The 19707-nt window shown below is 42.1% G+C and overlaps 1 protein-coding gene across 4 annotated transcripts in view; it reads right to left on the reverse strand.

The window, feature by feature from the left end:
* DENND4C (DENN domain containing 4C) overlaps positions 1–11836 on the reverse strand; it is a 64298-nt gene extending 52462 nt beyond the window's left edge. For 3 of the 4 annotated variants that reach the window (XM_054178994.1, XM_054178992.1, XM_054178995.1), the window contains exon 1: positions 11745–11836. The gene's annotated coding sequence lies outside the window, so the exon portion shown is untranslated. The remainder of the gene's footprint in view (positions 1–11744) is intronic. The other variant, XM_054178993.1, reaches the window with a different exon arrangement.
* Between the last annotated feature and the right edge of the window lie 7871 nt (positions 11837–19707).

Genomic DNA, 19707 nt, shown 5'->3' on the forward strand with positions numbered 1-19707 from the left:
CTTTCTGAAAATTCAGAAAGAAACTTTCCTTGCTGTGGTTGAGAAGTGAGAGATCTGATCCTTAATTCACACAAGCCTTTTTTTTTTTTTATCAGGTGCTGAGATTCAGCAATTCTATTAGTGAAGGCATGGGAAGAACAGTTTGTTTCAAAATTGTTTAATTTGTTACAAAAGAATCTTTGCTGAAGCTTGTTGTATCTTAATTTTATACCACAGCAACCAGTGTGGTATTTCTTTTGGTGAGGGACTTTGAAAACGCCCCAATTCACAATAAAAGCATTTTGATATGCATTCATACACATTAGAAAGTTACACTAAGTAGCCAGCAAGACAGCATACTTCTTGAAATAAAGCAGTATCAGCTGTTCATTAAAACAGGAAATGGAAAGAAATTAAAATATTTGTAAATACCTCTAAAGACATATTTGAAGAAGCATATTACTGTCATATACAGCAAAGTGTTACACCTATGTTCCTTTAAGCCTTCAGTGTAACCTCCTTTCCACATACATTTTGAATACTACAATCACAGAAGAGTTTGTGCTGAAGGATCATTAACAGATTGTATAAAGATCTTGACTAAAACAAAGTGATCCCTCTGAGGATCTTTTACTGATATTTTCATGAGAGCCACTAACAAATATATCATTCATGTAACTGGAAGCAGGTGCACATGCTCTTCCAACATATTTGTCCTTTCCAATTTCAAACCATGGGCTTTGCACTGATGCAGTAGCGTACTCCATATGAGGAAATACACAGGCTTTTGCAAATTCAGTGTCATAGCAAGTGATACTGAAGTTTTTTAAGGAATGTACATTTTGCTACTTAAAACATCAATTTTGTAACAGAGAAGTGTTAACAGCTTTTTGGAACTGTTCTAGAAACAGGAGAACATTTTAAAATAATGCTGCCTTAAAATACTGTTTTCCATTGTTCTGAATTTTCTTCGCACATTCTGTGTTTTCCTATCCTGTATACAATTCTTTGGTTTCTTTGAGTAAAAATTATTAATGCGAGGAGTCTATTCACAAATTTTCAGCTTTATATTTAATACACTGGAAATATGCAGAAAAGACACAAAATCAAACTACTATCAATTCAAGATTCTGTCTCTGAAAACAAAACTCTGTTTTCGGTCTGATTTTTTTTCTGATTGTCAGCAAAACCACTGATCCAAAACAGTGAAAGAATAATGTTAAGATATAATGGACTCTTTGATCCACAATGATCAGGAATATAAAAATGCCTCTCAAAAAAATCCTAAGTGGAGGAAAAACAAACAAAAAAAACCAACCAAACACTCCAGACTACCTCTACCATATTCAACAGTTCAAGTTTTCCCATTCTATAGTAATTTCAATCTGCCCAATGCTATATAAAACTGTAATAGTTAAGATATATGAGGCCAAAACCCACATCCTTAAGTGACCTATAGAGTCTTAAGTACAAGCAGATGGAATTGATGAAGGCAAGTTTGGTACCAGTAAATTAAGTTCTATTGCCAAGAACAGAAAACAGAAATGGAAAAGTTGTGTGAAAGGAAGGATGATAATCAGCAAGCAGTCCATTTACTCTCATTTAATAAACCAGTTTAACCTTGTTTAATCAGTGCTGTACCCAAACTGTTCTTTCACATAACAGAAGACAGCAAGTACTCCAGAGGCTGAAGACAGTCCAAAAGAAAATCAATACTAATGGTGGTAATTATTATTATTCCTCAGAGCAAGGAAGATACTTTATAAAATGCACTTACTGCTCCAGTTACAAGCTTTAAAGGTTAGCCATGCTCAGTATCATGTAATAAGTGAAACAACTGCAGCCCTGGAAACATCCTTTGTTAGAGAACCCTATCTGTAACTGGAAACAACTGGAACAAAGCCAAATACAGTAGCCTGAAACAAAAATAAAACGGTGAAGAAAAAGTCAAAGACACAATAGTCTAGTGCTAAAGGGCCTTCGGGGAGCCCAAACCTCCTGGATTTCTTTTCATAGGCTTTATTTGTTTGGCGGGGGTTTTGTCTGCCCTTTTTTGGTTGGGTTGAGACTGGACTTTGTTTTGGTTTTGAGAGGTCAAAGGAGAGATGTTCTGTTTCAAATCCACTACAAAGGTTACTCAAAAGAAGTTGTAAGAATTTGAGATTTATTTTTTTTCTTACTGCAATACCAAGCAATGAAATAGTTTAGTATTGGCATCTATTTTGCCAGAATCTCCAGGGACAGCGATTTGCAACATCACAGAATCATGCTTTGATTTCATTTTTGTTAGCTGTCTAAAATACAATCAGCCATATACCTCTTGAAATAATTTCCTAAAGTCTTCACAAATCCAGATTGGAAAACCCATTCATTACTTTTGAGGAAAATTATTTTTCTCACTTTTGTCTTTTGGAAAACAAACAAACAAACCAACCACAAAAAAAAAGCACTGCAGGAAGACGGCATTCCTCTTTTTAGGTCTCTTCACTGACAGCTTTATCACATGGAACACAGGCTGTTTCATCAAAACTTTCAGAGAATCACAGCTTATCCCCACCCCAATGAACACCTTTCCTAGCTGTCAAGAGAATGATTCTCACTTCTGGTTGTCCTATGACACCAGCCTCAAATCACTTGCTCTCATGTCAGCATTTTCATCAATCATTAGCTGTATTTCAAGCATGGCAGGAGCTTATTAACACTTCAGAAGCCTGTCTTTGAATCCTCCTGCCAACTCTTCATTAAGATATTCTCTTCTGCCAAAACACTTTTAAAAGCTCCAAACCATGCACAGAAGTTAGAAAATTCATGCTTTTCGTCCTACGCTGCACTAGTGATAATCTTACAGAAGGAATATTTTGCTCTTTATGCTGCACATCTGCAGCAAACAAAAAAAGTGTAGGCTAGGCCTCTGAGCAACCCCTCTACATCACTCACTGCAGGTCACCTCACGACAATGTTATGACAAACATAAACCACATGTAAAAAGTTTTATGCAGGAATATAGTTCCTTAAAACGTAGGCCCTTAACTTTCATTTGTGTTTTCTGTACTGTCAAGTATTTTAGCAAAACTTATTAAAGAAAAGCTATTTAGCCAGTGTGCCCCTTCCTTAAAGGCACAGCCTCAAATGATCACAGTATCTAATGTACTCTTCCTATTCCCAGATAAAGGTTCTGTTCAGAGAAATGGATCACTAAGAAAGCACAGTAACTGTCAATGATTGACTCCATGTCTCTTCTAAACAACACTCACAAAAGGACTCATGCAACCACACTCCAGTCCAGACATAACTCCTACAGCCAGAACACAAGGGACCAAAGCCATCTAAAGTATAGCGAAGCTGTCTTAAATATTAAAAGTATAGAAATGGAAAAGCATTCACAAATAAGAGTCACCAAGTGGGCAAAAGCATCATATAAGCATACATGGCTACAACTCCTGCTTCAGAATGACATTAAAATGTTGCGTAAGTTTGTAACAAGAAAGTTATTTTTTACCCACAGACAAGAAAAATTTTCATTCTGTGGAAAATATGGCTTGCATTCTCATTTCTTTTCTGTTAAAATTTTCAGTCACTTCTGAGACAGTCAGCACATCTGATTTTAACACAGATACTAATCACAAAACCTATAAATGTCTTTTCCCTCTGAATTCTGCAATATGTACAAATAAACTTATGTTTCCACCCCTTAAAAGCCCTTGGTCATCACTCCTTGCTTATTATAACTATATATATATATATATATTCAGGAGAATCAGGCATCTGAATCCATTAAAGCTCACATCTTAATTCTCTCAATGTCAAATATGACATCATTGGAATATTAAAATTATGTTGCATATTATATGAACTTCTAAAGCAAATAATCATAATAATCAAGAAAGATAACACGTTAGAAAATTACTCCTTACATAGACAAATGTATCAGTACTTTCCTCAAACACTAAAAGCTGTCAAAGGGTAGCAAGTCTGAGATTCTCTGTTGGGAAATCGTAAGACTCACGAGATTGCAAGTAAATAGAATAGAATAAACCAGGTTGGAAGAGACCTTCAAGATCATCGTGTCCAACCTATCATCCAACACTACCCAATCAACTAAACCATGGAACCAAGCATCCTGTCAAGCCTCGCCCTGAACACCCCCAGCAACGGCGACCCCACCACCTCCTCAGGCAGCCCATTCCAGTGGGCAATCACTCTCTCTGTGTAGAACTTCCTCCTAACCTCCAGCCTAAACCTCCCCTGATGCAGCCTGAAACTGTGCCCTCTTGTTCTGGTACTGGTTGCCTGGGAGAAGAGACCAACCTCTGCCTCACTACAACCCCGCTTCAGGTAGTTGTAGAGAGCAATAAGGTCACCCCTGAGTCTCCTCCTCTCCAGACTAAGCAACCCCAGCTCCCTCAATCTCTCCTCATAGGGCTTGTGCTCCAAGCCCCTCATCAACCTTGTTGCCCTTTTCTGGACACGCCCCAGCATGTCAACATCCTTCCTAAACTGAGGGGCCCAGAACTGGACACAGTACTCAAGGTGTGGCACAACACATCTTTTGATCCTTCTCATAATGTTATCATCTAACATTCAAAATACCTACTGTAATAGGTATACTGCATTTGTCTTCCTGTTTAAAATACTCTTTATGGGTTTTTTTTGGCATTAGAAATGAAAAATACAGTTTCCTAAAGCACGCTATGAACATTTACAATTTAACCATCTAGGAAAGGATTAATTCAAATTACTTGGAGGACGGACCTCAGCTTTTACCATATTGTCTATAAACTTAAACACCTTTTCCCAAGATTTGTTCCCACACAACTTACACAACAGCACAGTCCTGTCACTCTACTCAAAGCTGCTGTGAAATGCACAAAACATTTGAGACTCCTAAGTTAATGTCTCTGCACAGAGTGGAGTGAAATTCCCAGTTTCTCCCTCTGTGAAAAAAAAAAATTAGAAGTATGCTAGCCCTCACAGTCTGACAGGTACAGTGAAACATCCTCACTGGCCTTCACCAATACTGCTCCACTGTATACTTCAACTAGCTCTGGGAAGACACAAGCGAGATGACAGTAACATAGTGTGGCACAGCTAACTTTTAAAGGCATAGCCTAAAACTGCCACATGAAGAGGATTTACTGGAGAGGTGGGCTACGAGCATTTCAGTCCCTGCTCAAAAGAAACAGCATCACAAAGCCCTCAATTATAATAGTTTTGAAGCTTTACACTTTCCTTGCTTTTGTTTAGGCTTTTTCTTTATTCCTTCCTCTGTCATTTTTTAACAGATCTAGGGCAGTATGAGTACACCACACAGATATAAAGAGTAGGGATACATATGGAGTTGTCCAGGAACTCTCCATCCCTGACAACTCAAATTCAAAGTACTCCAACACAGACATTCAAACCAGGAAGCACACTAGTTAATTAATACATTTTTTAAAAGGTAGAAGAGATGATTAAGCACTTCAGGCTCAAAGCAGTTTCCCTTCTCAGATTTGTACATCTTCTGACTATTAATACAGCTAGGAAAACAGTTTAAAATTAGAGGAGTGACTTACTAAAGCAGAATGAGTTAGACAGACTAAGAAAGAGAGGGTATGAGATTAACAGCACATACAATGTATATCCAAATCTAACAGAAGAAGAAAAGCTATAAATGTTTTTGTGCCAGATTTGTTGTTTTAAAATAAACTGAAATGTCGTATTACTCATTAGATTCACAGTGAATGAGTCATCATAACCCAAAGGAACTTAAGGCTTTCTTAAAAGAAGATGCCTACAAAAAACAAAGTTCAAAGCACAAATGCAACAAAGTCCGCACATGGACTTTGAAATGACACTGCCTTTTCAACCCACCACAGAAAGCACGGGTCACATATGGTGCCTTTTTTCAAAGGTGAACTTTCTATTAGGTCTACCCATCCTGAACAGCATAGTCCCGCTTTTACACCTACCATCCTGTGGGTTTGGTTTATTCATAGAAAAACTGTACCAGCAGAGCCAAGAGCACACTGGAGAATTATGCTTTTCAGAGACATGGAAGTGTTCTGGTGTATGTTAAGTGAATACTGTGTAATAGAATAGAATAAACCAGGTTGGCAGAGACCCTCAAGATCATCGTGTGCAACCTATCATCCAACACCACCTAAATCAACTAAACCGTGCAACAGAATAGAATAAACCAGGTTGGAAGAGACCCTCAAGATCATCGTGTGCAACCTATCATCCAACACCACCTAATCAACTAAACCATGCAACCAAGCACCCTATCAAGTCTCCTCCTGAACACCTCCAGTGATGGCGACTCTACCACCTCCTCGGGCAGCCCATTCCAATGGGCAATCACTCTCTCTCTGTATAACTTCCTCCTAACCTCCAGCCTAAACCTCCCCTGGTGCAGCCTGAGACTGTGTCCTCTTGTTCTGGTGCTGGCTGCCTGGGAGAAGAGACCAACCTCCGCCTGTCTACAACCACCCTTCAGGTAGTTGTACAGAGCAATAAAGTCACCCCTGAGTCTCCTCTTCTCCAGGCTAAGCAACCCCAGCTCCCTCAGCCTCTCCTCATAGAGCTTGTGTTCCAAGCCTCCCACCAACTTCATTGCCCTTCTCTGGACACACTCCAGCAAGTCAACATCTTTCCTACACTGAGGGGCTCAGAACTGGACACAGGACACAAGGTGTGGCCTAACCAGTGCAGTGTACAGGGGCAGAATGACCTCCCTGCTCCTGCTGGCCACACTGTTCCTGATACAGGCCAGGATGCCATTGGCCCTCCTGGCTGCCTGGGCACACTGCAGGCTCATATTCAGCCTACCTTCAACCAGTACCCTTAGGTCCCTCTCTTCCTGGCTGCTCTCCAGCCACTCTGACCCCAGCCTGTAGCACTGCATGGGGTTGCTGTGGCCAATGTGCAGAACCCGGCACTTGGATGTGTTCAATCTCATGCCGTTGGACTCTGCCCATCTGTCCACCCTGTCAAGGTCCCTCTGCAGAGCCTCTCCACCCTCCAGCAGATCAACTCCTGCCCCCAGCTTGGTGTCATCTGCAAATTTACTGATGATGGACTCAATTCCCTCATCCAGATCATCAATAAAGTTATTGAAGAGCATGGGGCCCAGCACTGATCCTTGGGGCACACCACTGGTGACTGGCCGCCAGCTGAATGTGGCACCATTCACCACCACTCTCTGGGCTCGGCCCTCCAGCCAGTTCCTAACCTATCGCAGTGTGCTCCCATCCAGGCCATGGGCTGACAGCTTGGCCATGAGTTTGCTGTGGGCAACAGTGTCAAAGGCCTTGCTGAAGTCCAGTAAGTATAATACCTCCATTAATACAATTTTTTTCATTTGCAAAGTCTGTTCTGCTCATGACTTGTGATTTTCTGATACCAGTAGAACTCCAAGTTTGCCTATATAGTTTATTAGTACTGGAAAACTTTAGTGATATGCTTACACTTTAGCCAGGTAACAGAATAAGCAGTCCTACATAGGGAGAATGATTACTTAAAGCCTAAGGCATAACTAAAAGGCAGGCGAGGCCAAGTAAGGATGCATCCTCAAGATTACGCAAGAATTTAAGGTCAAGAAAAATCAAGACAACTGACGATTCTAACTGCAAGAACTCACTTCAAGTCAAGGAAACACTGTGCAGAAGACATGTAGGCTTGCTTTACTGGTTTCATGACAACTCTGAGAACAAACAGTCACATGTTTATGCAGTTAGGAAGTTGTTTTTTTAATACCAAATGTCTTATGTGACTAATAAGAGGCATACTGCTCCAATTCATAACCTTAACAGGTACAAGACATTTTACATATATTAAATAACATATATTAAATATTACTGCAAGAACTCAAGCATCGAAGAAACAATGACAGCATAGGCATAAACGATTTCCAAGTCTAGGTGTGCTGCTGCTGCTATTTCTAAGGATGGATGACAGATCAGCTGTTGAGAACTAGCCACACCAGTTTTCATATTTTGCAATAACCCCGTTCAGTGATTAGAGTCACTGAATAACCTGTTGCTGTGACTCAGCAGTTTACCTTAATTTTCCTTTCTAAACTTTCTCTTTGAGATGGACATCTGTAGCAGTTTCAGGGTTTAATTATATAGCTAAAGATGCCTTGATTTCTTGCTCTTCTTGAAACATTGTTTGAATTTTTTCTTCATACGCTGCTCCTAGGCAACTGCAGTCTAATTGTGGCTTTCTTTCTCCCAAATTCAGTAACCCTTTATCCCTTCTTAAATCAGAAAGACATAGTTTACACATTACTTAGACACAGATGAAGCGTATCTTACTGGCAAGACTTATGTCAGGTTTCTTATCTGGGTGAGAGTACAATTTCTTTCCAAGAGACTAACAAAGACGTCTGGAGCCATGTTATACGACACCAGCAGCAGCAGCACTAGGTTGCCCAAGTGGGGACAAAAACAACCACCAACCAAAACCCAACACCTAAGCCCCCCAAAAACACTTTGCTTTCACCAGTCACACAATGTGTCAACATAAATGACTTGCAAAGGGGAAGAGGAGCGCTGAAGAACTCAAAAGTGGCTAGACTTCAGTTTAAGCATTACTGACCAAAGGCAGTAATTAATTATAAAGGCAAGAGCTATCAGCGAAATGTATACATCTGGGGAGAAAGTAAAAACATACGGTTCTTTGCCTCTTCGGTGAAAAATGGCTATGCTTTGTAGTAAAGCTGTAATTCATTCACAACTGAAAAACAGTTTTAAGATGAAGAAAGTTTCTACTACTTCAGAGACTTGTAACTGTAAACTCATCTTTTGCTCCCAGAACTTAATGACTTAGTTTGCAAGTCAATCCCTGATTAATACTATTTTTAACATCTTTTAGGTAGAAAAACAGAGGATCTGGGTTGATGCATGAAAAGCAAGGTTTTGAGACTAATGGAAGGGAACTGAAGTGTCACAAAATGTGAGGATGAAAGCAGAATAGGGCAAAACAGTCTCACTGCAGTTAACTGAAATAAAGCAAATGGACATGCAAGCCGACCTTTAGGTAACAAATCATGGGTAGTTTCTACTGTTCTCTGTATTATTAATCTTGAGTTTGCTGCTCATCAAAAAAACCCCATGAAAACAAAGAGTCACATGCATAACCAGATAATGTCATTCTAATGTTTGCTACTCTAAAAACTGTTTGCAAGTTTCCTCTCTGCCAAAGCCAACAATACACATCAGGACCACATTTATACTCTTGAAGATCCTTTAAACAGAAACAAAGGACTAGACTGAGATCTTAACCAAGACAAAACTTTCTGTTGTATTCCAGCCTGGAATGTACAGCATAGTGTAACTGTAATCCTGAAACTTCTGAATAAGTAAATCTGCGTGTGTGCATTCTGTGACAAATGCAGACACAAGAATAACTGAACATAACACAGTCATGCTCCACCAGAACCCACATTGCAGCCCACAAAGTCTTGAACTAGCTCAAGACTTGCACAGAGCTCCGAGTTGTAAGCCTTTATCTCCACATTTTTATAGGGGGAAAAAAATAAAGCACTCTAATATTACCCGGGATGTGGAGTATTTCCAACGGTACTACCATTTCATCCAACAGGAAAAAAGAAGCACCAAATTTCAGCATAAATTTTGAGAGAGGGATGACTTTTGTAGCAAAATCTCAAAAGTAGGTAACAGGCCTCATGCTGCAGAGTGCGGCAAACTGATTACCATTTTACAGATTTAATAAGCTGTATCTGGCAAGTCATTTGGGAAGCAATTTAATAGCCTTGACTATGATACCCAGAAATTATTTTTGCAGTCACATAAATTAAGATCTTCATGATCCTGAATATTATCCAAAAAAAGCAGCATGCTGAAGGTGGGCAATCCATGCCTTCGGATGACTGGCAAGCACAGGAAATAAAGCTCTACCAGAGAGATTTGTAGAGCTAGCTTTAAACAAAAATATGCTCGATTTAGAAGCTACAGGTTCTCAGGTTTTGTTCTCAGTCTGCAAACTAACTCAGTGAGAAGGGCAGAAAACAGTAAAAAGACCACAAAACATGCTTGTTTTCACACTCTGTGCCTATGGCTGCTATTGAAATTTATCTGAAAACTTAAGACATCTGATCTTACGATCTCATATCACAGTCAAAAGACTATCTTACCTTCCTATTACAACTTTGGCAATAAAGCTTTCTGCTCCATTTTGCTGATACCTTTTTCCTGTATTACTTTTAAGCATACTCAGACATGTGCATCAAAACTAATACTGGAACTTATTCATTCTTGATGTACATTGAGGTTAAATTTCAAATTCAACAGCAAACCTAAGAAAAGAACCAAGCTTATAACGATACCATTTCAGTAATCATGCTTCAACAATACATAGCACTGCTACTCCAAATGCAAATTTATACATGTAGAGTCAGACGGATGTCATCCATACCACCATTTCAATATTGAAATTTTGATTCAGATGTTTTTAACTTAAAAAAATCCAAAAGTTGATCAGAAAAAAATCTCACACACAATCTTTAAACAAGAAAAAAAAATAAAATAAAAAAAACCCAACACAAGATATTGTCCAAAAAGATTTCATCAAATTTACTCTGGGCTACAGAAAGCCAAACCTTAAGCTAAGAAGGAACAATCAAATGTAACATTATATTTATCCATAAGTATTTAAGAAAATACCCATCTTTAAGATTAAAAAAAAAATCAGACTGCACCAAAAGACTGAAACAAGACTGAAATTTGGGCAGTAGCGTCTATGCGTGCTAGTAAGCATTTTAACACTGAAGTCAGGTAGGCAAGCGGCACTTTCATTTTTCATTTCTACTGAACTCTTTCTAAGTGCTACTCAAAGCAGAATGTATTATTAACACTTCATATGCACCAGAGTGGTGAAAAGCAGCCTGTCAAGACAATTATTTTAAAAATATTTCTTTAAGACGACTTACATTTACAATAAAAGCATCTACAATCTAACAGCTTTACTTATATATGTATTTTTTTTTTTATTTATTTTGTCTCTTTTCTGGCAAGCATTTGAAATATACATATACCTGCATATATATTCAAGACCTGCGTTTCGGACCACAGACGCGTTTAAGCCCTGCTAGCCCAGAAACGCGAATACCTCGCTGCAAACGCAGCGCAGTTAAGCGCCCGGACGCCTCGCAGACGCCCGAGCACCACCCAAAGCCTCGCCTCTATCCCCTCTCAAGGGTTAAATGCGCTGACGCCGGGGCTTAGGGGAGGAGCCGGAGCATGGAAACCGAGACAAAAATGGGGAAATAAAGGAAGGAGCTGCTTGGGGAATCACCTGCAGCTCCGGCCACTTGTACCTTTTCCCGCGCCCCCTCGCCGGCAGCCGCAGCAGACCGAGCGCCGCCCGGAGAGCCTAGCGCTCCCAGAGAAAGAAACCCAGAGGACAGCAGCAGGAAATGTTACAATAATCATAGCAATAATTTTTAAATCCCAGAAAGCTTCTCTACCCTCTGCTCCCGCGCGGTGCGAGTTAAGGGGTACCACCAGCGCGGAAGCTCTGCCGGGGCAGCGAAGGAAGAAGCCCTTCCCAGGGACCGACTCGGCGCCAAGGAACCTCCTTCCCTCTCCAGTGAGTAGGGAAGTTTCCTCCGAAGGTAGAAGACAGAAGAGGCCAGGAGGAACAGAAAGGTGCCCGTTGGAGTATCGGCTTCCTGCCGCGCCCCGAGGAGGGGTCAGTGGAAGGCGGACGAGGCACCACGACCAGCGCCCACTCCCCGCCTGTCATGCCCCCTGTCTGCTTGCCTGCTTCCCGTGGTCGCTCACCTGCCGCCGGCTTTCCCGCCGGCAGCAACGAGCAGGGTCCCCGCGTCCGCTTCCTCGTCACGGCGCTCTCGGCCCGGAACTTCTCCCCGCGCCCGCCTCCTCCTCAGGGGCCCCCGGACGCGCCGCCGCTTGTCTTTCCGGAGGAAGCGGCCACCATGCTACTTTCTCCGTCGCACACGCCTACAGGCGGGTACAAGGCCCGCCCCAAAAGGAGGCGGTGGCGGTGGAGCTGGGAACGGAGCCAGCCCGCAGTGCGTCCGGAGTTGCTGCTAGGGGTCGCCCGCAGGTGGCGGCTGCCGGGGAGGGTCGGATGCGTCACGGGGAGCTCGGAGCTCGGAGCTCTGCACTCGGACTCGGCCCCGGCCCCGCAGCCCGAGCATGCTTGCTTGGGCCCCGCGGCAGAGAGGCGCGGGGTGTGCGTGTGGGAGAAGCAGCAGAACCGGCGTGCTCGTCCAAACACTCAGCAGCATGAGAGTTAAGGCTGTGGAGGGCTGTGTCTTGCTGGCACTGGCCTATGGCCCATCTTTGGTTTTTCTGAGGTGTTGGTTTGTAACATTAAAAAAGTTAGAAAGGGACGTAAGTAGGTCATCGCGGTCATCTGCCCCGACAGGGCTGCTCACTTAATTTGTGGTTATTACCTGAATAGTGTTGGACATGTTTTCTGGAAGGTGTGAAACTAATGGTATAGACGGGTTCAGAAGGGTATGCCTGGGCCCTGGAGAGGCTAGGAGGGGATTTAATCTAAATTGTCTGTTAAATGTTTGTAACTTCTTGGGGCCTGGTAGGATCCATCCCAGAATACTGAAGGAGCAAATGTAGCACTGTAAAGTGCTACCCCCTTGCTGTATGTCCCTGGAGACATCTGTCGCAGCCAGAGGAAAGTGACAGAGCCCTGGGAAGACATGGCTAATGCCTTAATGATTGTTGTGAAACACAGATGCAGAGCACAAGAGGAGATGGGGCATGGAGTGGACAGTGGCACTGTGGTAATCTTACATGCATATGCTGGGGCCATGTCCCCAAGTGATGGATGGTGATGTTCGTGAGCAGTGGGCTTTGTGGTCATCGAGTTACCAGGTGATGGGTTCTGGTATCTCCAAGGGATGACCTGCGACATCTTCAAGTGGTGGACTGTAGCATTTCTGGGTGAAGGATGTAACCATTCATCCCACCAGGATTTTCCCCAGCTCTGCCTGGTTCAGGCAGTCAGGGTATCCAGGAGGCATGCTTGCAGCAGCAGAGGTGAGCTGAGTGAGGAACCTCACCCTGGGGAGCTGGAAGGGTTTGAGGAGAGGCTGAGGGAGCTGGGATTGTTTAGCCTGGAGGAGAGGCTCAGGGGTGACCTCATTGCCCTCTACAACTACCTGAAAGGTGGTTGTAGCCAGGAAGGGGTTGGTCTCTTCTCCCAGGCAAACCAGCACCGGAACAAGGGGACACAGTCTCAAGCTGCGCCAGGGGAAGTTTAGACTTGAGGTGAGGAGAAAGTTCTTCACCAAGCGAGTCATTCGTCATTGGAATGTGCTGCCCAGGGAGGTGGTGGAGTCACCATCCCTGGAGGTGTTCAAGAGGAGATTGGATGTGGCACTTGGTGCCATGGTGTAGTCATGAGGTCTGTGGAGACAGGTTGGACTCAATGATCCTCGAGGTCTCTTCCAACCTTAGTGATACTGTGAAAACTGAACATTTCTTCCACTCCTCCCCGCACCAGTCAGTGACAGTAGCCTCTCTTCCATTTTCAGCATGACACCAGGTGTTGCAGTGCCAGTGATAGAGAGCAGTTCAACATCCCCAGCTCCTCCCAGCCCACTGCAGCATGTGGAGAGCATGGGCACAGAGCTGGAGGTCCACTGTCTCACATGCCTGGACAGCTGGCTAACTACACGATGTTATGCCTCCATTAGTTCTGCGATCTGTGCATCCTGCAGTAGGCTGAAAGCATGCCTGAGTGTCCCCTCTGCAAGAGGAAGATCCTCTCCATCTTGTGTTTGGTGCAGGTGGATGATGACTACATGGAGCATGTCATCACACTATCAGTGACACCGTCTATCATCACCTGCCACGTGGGAGGAACTCCCAGAAACCTGTCTGCCCAATGGTGGGCTGAAGAAGAGAGATGCTCAGCCTGTGGGCCCTTAAACTGGGTGAACCATTTCTGGAACCACCTAATGCTCTTCCAGACTCTGCAGTCCTGGATTCATGAAGAGCTGCAGAAGATACTTGCCAACAGACTATTGGAGGCAGCTATAGTGTAGGACATTGTCGTGGCCATCCTGACCAACCCTGGAATGGATACAGAGCTGCCAGATCAGATACTGAGGGTCTCTCTATGAAACTCCATAGCAGCACTCATGCAGCAATGTGCACATGGTCTCAGACTCATTTTCTGGACTCATTTTTTGACTTGTTTTGGGATTCACTAGATTCCAGGCGAAATTGGAGAGACTTGCCTTCAGGACCTGGCTTCTCCCTGGACCTGCATACCCTGGGTTCCCTACCTCATGCTGGAGCAACCCTGCCTGCTGTAAACCACACTCATTCACTGCAAACATGTCAGCAGTATGGTTTCTCTTGCACTGCTAAGGCAGTGCTGCTCCACGAGGATCTGCCTCGCGGGAGCCATGTCTGAAGATACTTTAACTTTAGCAGTTCCCATTTTCTTTGGATTTATGCTGCATGGTCCAATAATAGGATTCTAGACTTGCAGTTCTTGAGGCTGCTGCCAAGGAGAGATCCAGGGACTATCTCCAAATTCCTACTCTGCCCTTGTGAGTATGGCACCCTTCTCTTTTCCCTAGGGTCATCCTGGCTTGCCTCTGAGTTTATAAGTGGGTTAAAGCTGTTTTGTGGCTTATCCTTTTCCGTTTTCTGAATTCTTTAAATTGAACTGAAGTTGCCCATAAGCATCCTTGTGGCATTGCTGACTAAATAGAATGTATAAATTTAACTAAGTCTTGTACATAATTTTGGGGTGGGGTTTTTGGGAGAATAAAGATATTTTTATAATTCCTGCCTTGTTAAGTTATTCCAATTCAAAAGACTTACCCCAGCACAGATCCTCTCTGCTGTGAGGTAACCCTACAGAAAAGGCAGGCGCATCTCTGTGCTTCTCGGGGCCCCTTGCCCTTCTCACACACTACTCTGTGATCACACATGGTGAAGGGAGGGATGAAAGGTGGTACTGGGTTTGCCACCAAGAACTCCTACTGTACCCCACGGAAATACTTGCATCCCAGTGGCACAAAAGGCCAAAGCTCAACTCCAGATGAAACTGCCTGGTGTAGTATTAAAAAAGAAGAAAGGGTTTTTGAAGTGTGTTAATAGCAAGAGGAGTTCTCACAAAAAGTTTGGGTTAGTATCTGAAGAAGATGGTCAACTGACAAACAGGGATGCAGAAAAAGCAGAGACACTCAATGTTAATTTGGATTTTTTTTCCTGACTCTTTCACAGTAATGACAGACCTTGCAGAACCATGATGGTGGAAACAGTGACTTACTGTTTATGAAGTGTGAAATTGTAAATGGCTGATTATATCCACTGAATGTGTTCCTAAGTCCATGTGATCAGGTGGGATTCATCCCAGAGATCTTGGGAATTTGAGGGAGATCCCTTCTGACTGGAAGCTAACCACCGTTGTTCCAATTTACCAGAAGGGCATGAGGGAAGACTGAGGAAAGTACTCATTAGACCTCAGTATAAACTCATTACCTGGGAAAAATTATGGAGAAGATGATACTGGGTAATTCTGACAGGCTATGGCCAAATCAACATGCATTCACAAAGGGAAAAGCCTAACCCATTTGATACTTTCTACCATAAGGTCATCTACCTAATGTATGAAGAAAATGTGGTGCATGGAACTTTTTTGGATTTTGGCAAGGCTTTTGTTACTGTCCCTCACGGCATCCTTCTCAACAAGAAGTCCAACTGTGCCGTGAGCTGGTGCACCATGCTCTGGTTAAAGAACTCTCTGGGTGGCAAGGCTCAATGAACTAATGACAGAAGTTTGATGCACCATTAGTAATTTTGCTGACAATACTAAACTGGGAGGTGATGTTGACTTGAAGAGGGATCTAAACAGGTAGTGGGCAGTCTGCACATGAGAGAGAGAAATGCCAGACACCGAGTGCAGACTGGGAGAAGAGTCGCTGGAGAGCAGCCCTGTCAGTATCTCCACAGCTGTATGAATTACAGAGAGGACATCAGAGACCACTTCATCTTCCTTGCCTTTTGGAACTGACATATAGAGTAAGAGTTGTGTCCAGAAAGCAGATGATGAAAATGAGCAAAGGGATAGTTGCCTGTTGTCTCGAGGAGTTCTGCTAACCATGATGTGTTAAAAATGGCTTGAAGTAATGCTGTCAGTGTAGTGTGGGTAAGATCCTGATCACTGATTACTTTTGATAGCTGTATAAGACAGAAAGCTCTGACTCCCAAGTGTTTCATCCTATTGTACAGCTGGTTTATTCAGTTTATTCACTCAAACCATAGAATATAGAGTGGAGACTGAAGTTTCACAAGCGCTTTCTGGCTTTAATAATTTAGTCAGTGGCACGCAGAGATAGGATAAAACAGTGTCATTGTCACGCCTATCTTCAGATTAAAACATTTCTCTGATTCACTTTACTTAAAAATGTAGGTGTAACTGACATCTCTCTTTTAGCAAACGGATCTGTCTGAAAACCACTGTTATGTCTTATAAGTCTTCTCTAGTTATCACTGTGTTTCAAGACCAAAACCTACCTAGACAGACTCTTCTTGATGGAAAGGTCTTCATCAATACCAGCAGGGGAGCAGAGGGATCCATTTCTTTATACAGATTTCCTTCACAAATTATCACAGGCTGCTTAAAGTACTGGCCTAAAGTAAGGAATACTTTCAAGTTTTTGATTTAAAAAATCAAGTTATTGTGATTTTCTTTGCATAAAATGTGGCAAGTTTTTTTAAAAATACTTATCTTCCTAAGGCTTTCTTTGTTTATTTTGCTTGACACATTGTGTTCCCTTTAAAAACCTCTCGGTTACTGTCTATTCATGTACCGCTGAGAAGAAAAAGGGTCATGGGATTTCTTCAAAATGCTTATGATTCCATTGAAGATTGTTGTATATGGGTCGTCAGCAGTTGAAAAGACAGGTTGTTCCTGCTAAAAAGGATTGAGCACGATACCTCTTGGGTTTGGCAACCCATAGAAAATGGAGTTTTAAATAAGCACAGGACTCTCCCAAGGTCTGTTTCTGTTAGTACTCTCCATTGCCTAGTCTTCACTGTTAGCTTTTGCTTTGTATTTTTTAGCAGATTTCTAGGTTTGCTGTTGCACAACAGCCATTTCTCTCTACTCAACTCTGTTTCACATGTCATATGCTGCTGAATATCCAACCTGATGTTTGCCTGCAGGAGTGAAAATATACAAAACACAGTTGCTTAGTAAGTGTACTAAATTTTGTGATGTATGTGATTTTTGTTCTACATGTAATTGCTTATATAATTGATCCTGACCTAATAGGACTATCTCTGAACATAAAATTTTTTTAAAAGTTTGAGTCAGTTTATGCTGACTTACACAGTCTCCTATCTAAACTGACCTATAGGCACTTATATAGGACTTACTGGCCGTGTTTAGTAACATACCTTAATTTTAATGTTCTTTCCAAGAAAACTCATTGGTTATAACCAGTTCAGTGCCACAGACTCAGAAATTCTCAATGTCAAATCTTGTCTGTTTTTGCCATAACAGCCTTCACACATAACTATTTTTGCTCCGTTTAGACTTTTGCAATACAACAACAGCAAAGTGACTGTAAACTTGATTTGGTTTCTCTTTCACTTGTAATCATATTATATAATGTGTGTAATAGATAAGTAACAGTCAAGGTAAGGAGAAGATCCTTATAGTCTGCAGCAGAAATGGCTAGCAGTCCTTGGGGAAAACTGTGTTGCCAAGATACCTATTACTATTATACTGAAAAGAGCAGTGTTAGAGAAAATAGATTCGTTTAGGTTGGAAAAGACCTTCAAGATCATTGAGTACAACCATTAACCTCACACTACCAAGACCATTCAGCGTGTCCCTCAGCACCACACCTGCACATTTTTTTTAAAAATAATTCCAGGGATGATGACTCAACAACTTCTCTAGGCAGCCTGAAATCCAACCTAAACCTTCCTTGGGACTTCAGGCCATTTCTTCTCCTGCTGTCACTTTCTGCTTGGGAGAAGTGACCAACATCCACCTTGCTAAAACCTCCTTTAAAGGCAGTTGTAGAAGGTGAGATCTCCCACAGTCTCCTCTCCAGACTAAACAGCCCCTATTTTTATCTATTTCTTAAGCACTAGAAGGCCTTGTCTTCATACTGAGCTCAGATCCTTTATTCATTCAGTTTATTCATCTAACAAAAATCGCTTAGAACTTCCTTCTTTTCATGGCAGTATACAGATTATATTGAGAAAACAAAAATGTACCCAAACCCTTCATGAGAGCATCTATAAAAACGCTCTCAAATTCAAACCAAATTCATTGGTAACATCAATATGACAAACCATCTCTGTGAGCTCCTCAAAATACACTCAAAATGTCCTCTCTCTTGTGGGTTCTGACTCAACAAACTACCATGAATGTAGCCAATGTGCAAGTGCAGCAGAGATGTTCCTTCTGTGCTAACAATGTAGTTTATGGCTGCGGCTATAGGACAACAGAGCAAAAAGGAACAAGCACCTTAAATTTAAAGCTACCAGAGAACATGACCAAATTCATTGATCACAAACCTCTTCTGGGCATAGATATCAACTTTATTCCATTTTTGCAAAGCTCCAAGTACAACAGGCTCTGTCACATGGGCAATACTTGTCAGCATTATTGCTGCATAATAAATAATTAGTTGCCAAGTAGTCATCACTGTGTCCACAGATCTGGTTTGCTGCTAGTACCTTTGAAGCCAGCTTGGGGCAGCTGGACAGCACATCTAGTACAATTAGTCAGAGCACTCTTGCAATGCCAGCTCACAATCTTGTTTGCTGGAAAGATTTCCATTGCAGAATGAATTAACCTACCATGAAATACCAAATATGCACCTAATGACTTATCATAATTCCCTTAAAACTGTCCCAACTCAAGCCATGGTAGTTGCCTAATGCACAGTTTACACTGTGTTACAAATGAACAACAGCTGAGCAAGTCAACTTTGACTTTGCCTGCAAATCTAGACTCCAGTCAGCATCTCAACATGCACAGAACACCACCCTACAAAACAGCTCACAGCTGTCAGGCTCTTGCTGATGTCACTGAGATGAAATCTGTTCAGCCTCAAAGGACTTGCAAAGTTTATTCTGATCTGTCTTTAAAAATTACAATTTAACGGGAGGGAATAACATTTTTTGAGTCTCAATTACATTTTGGCCCATGGTGGGTATCACGTAAAAAAACGAGCTATCTCAGCTTGACTTAAACGACCTGTATTCACTACAGCTGCATCTCTATCCAACAAGCCAGCTCTGCTCTAAACCTTCATCTCACACAGAATCATTTGTATAACATTTTTATTCTCTGTAATCAGCTATATATTATAGTTTAGACATGCTATGATTTCAGCTGAATATATTGAAAATAAGCGACTGTAAGATTGTAACTTAGAATCATAGAATCAACAAGGTTGGAAAAGACCTCAAAGATCATCAAGTCCAACCTGTCACCCAAGACCTAATGACTACTAAACCATGGCACCAAGTGCCACATCTAATCCCTTCTTGAATACCTCCCAGGACGGTGACTCCACCACCTCCCTGGGCAGCACATTCTTGAGCAGTTTGTCAAAAGATCTGTGTTGGCTTATTAAAATGAGTAAGTACCTTCATGAGGAGTAAATAGGACTTTCTAATTTAGAGAAAAACAATGAGGAATTATGTCTAGAATATCATGCCATACAAGCTCAGATGTGAAGTATAACAGTTC

Source organism: Dryobates pubescens, chromosome Z (genome assembly GCF_014839835.1).
Source record: "Dryobates pubescens isolate bDryPub1 chromosome Z, bDryPub1.pri, whole genome shotgun sequence".
Classification (NCBI taxonomy): domain Eukaryota; kingdom Metazoa; phylum Chordata; class Aves; order Piciformes; family Picidae; genus Dryobates; species Dryobates pubescens.